Raw genomic sequence first — 2390 nt, forward strand, 5'->3', positions numbered from 1 at the left:
GTCTGCCCGGGCAGGGAACCTGGCTGGGTCTTTGTCAACCGTCGGATGAGAGGCTGGCTTGCAGCTGTGCAGTGTGACAGTTGGGTTGTGTTCAGACAGATCTCTCCTGTGGAGATGGCATCACTCCTGGGTTTCGCTTTCACTGCATGTGTGTCTGTAAACCAGTGGCAGACCTAAAGGGATGCAGTGGCAACGACCGACCCCAGGTATGGCAATAAGCAGGGAATTTCTGTGTGTGTGTGTGTGTGTGTGTGTGTGTGTGTGTAGAGAACTTTGAAATGGACTAAAAGTCCGTTTCTTTTTTATTATATTCATGCTCAAACTGTTCCCAAAAAATATCAGTGATAAAATACTCATCCCTCACAGAAGCAGACTTCTACCCCTCGCCCCAACCACCGCCTTCGCCTTCGTACACCACTGGGGTAAACAAGCACCAGGTGAGAAAAGTCTAAGTCAGTCAGAGAGTACACAGAAAGCAAATGATGCCTAAGATAAGATAAAAAACGTTTTTATCCCTGAAGCTCCCCTTTGTGCTAGGAGTCTGTCTGTTGTCTGGCTGTGTGTTTCGGTTACCTATTGCTACGTTTAAAGCCGCCCCAGTATTGAGTGCCTGACAGCAACAATCACCTATTTGCTGACAGTCCTGCGATGGCCGCAGGTCTCCCGGAGGATGCCTCATCTCTTCCAGGCGAGGGCTGCCACTTCCTGGGGGGCCTTTTCACTCATCCCCCAGCGTCTCAGCTGGAACGGGCTAACTCTCCAGGGGCTGGCCACACAGCTGGCTTTTGCCACTGGCCTTTCCATGGAGCTTGGGCTCCCTCACAGCATGGCGGTCTCTCCTTATGTGGCAGCTGGCTTCTCCCAGAGTGCAAAGCGGCTGTCGGGCTTTCTCAATGCCTGGCCTCGGGAGTCCTCGGACATGTTTTCTGCCACATTCTATTGGTTAAATCAGTCCCAGGGCCCACGCAGATTCAAGGGGAGGAAAAGTAGACTCCGCTTCCTGATGCAGGAGATATTGTGTGACCATCTTTGAAAACATTGTCTGCCTCACGTTGTTTTCTCAGTCATAACGAGGTATGGTGTGCTCTCAGGTTTTGCCTTACTGGTGATAGAACTTCCCAAGTTGGAAAAGATGAGTCTAGATTTGACTTTTAAAAATTAGACCCTTATAATGATCATGCCTTGGTTCTGAATGGAAAGAGGATCTCCTCATAGATTCCTTCGGAACAAGAGATTCTAGGACTCCAGGCATAGAAAATATTAGGATGAGCCTGATTTGCCAAAACCTAAAACCCAAAGCATGCTCAATGCCGTGAGACTGTCCAGTCCACAAGCCACAGGCTTGGTCTGCCTCCCGAGAAAAAGTCAAATGGCCACCACATTTTGGTTATTATTTCTGGGTGTCAGATAATCCCCGGCACTTTTTCATCCTCTAAAATCAGTATTGTTGGAAGTGCACTGAACATGGGATTCCTGTGCGCGTCTTTCATAGACTGCAGTGTACGCTATACTTGTCGCAGGCTGCTGCTACGAGTCCCAGCCTGGGTCAGAGAATTGCACCTCCGTCCACACAGGATCCACAGGAGAACAGGCGTGCATGCACATGGCTCCCTTGCCTTTGCCAGACACGTGCACGTCCAGAGCTTTGGTTTGGAAAGCATTTCCAAGCCCATTATCTCCTTTTCTTCTCACTCTGAATCATCAGGGGAGCAGGCAGGCCACTGGGGGCTGCCCACAGTTCGCAGGTCTAATGGTGGAATAGAGAGGTGTCACCTCCCTGGTCACTGGAGAGCTTAGACGCAGAGCCTGGGGGTGGGGGGGCGGGGGGAGATCAGGTCTCCTAACCCTCCTTCCTCCAGGGTTTCCGGGGGTTCCTGTCTCCGCCTCCAGGGCCTGGTCTGAGGCCTCCCCTGCCTCGCCCTCCCCCAGGCTGAATGCTGAGGCCACGGGCAAGTTGTCAGCAGCCGGTATCAATGACCTCAGCCAGGTGGGGCCCGGTCCCTACCTTCAAAGGGTGGCCCGCACCCTCTGTCTCTGGAGCCCTGCCACATCTCCGGGTTTGTTTTTTTAAAAAAAACATATTTTTATAGATCTCAGAGAGGAAGGGAGAGCGAAAGAGAGAGAGAGGAACATCAGTGCTGAGAGAGCATCATTGATCGGCTGCCTCCTGGGGCCTGAGCCCACCACCCGGGCAATGTGCCCTGACCGGGAATCGAACCCGGGACCCTGCAGTCAGCAGGCAGGCCGCGCTCTACCCACTGAGCAACACCAGCTGGGGCCTGGAGGGGCCTTCTGGGGTCTTCAGGCTCCAACACTCTCCATGCCCTTCATTTTCCTCTCGCAGCAGCAACAACAACAAAGGATTTGAATCCACAACCCACAGGCCCCCA

The sequence above is a fragment of the Myotis davidii genome, unplaced genomic scaffold (genome assembly GCF_000327345.1).
Source record: "Myotis davidii unplaced genomic scaffold, ASM32734v1 scaffold390, whole genome shotgun sequence".
NCBI lineage: Eukaryota > Metazoa > Chordata > Mammalia > Chiroptera > Vespertilionidae > Myotis > Myotis davidii.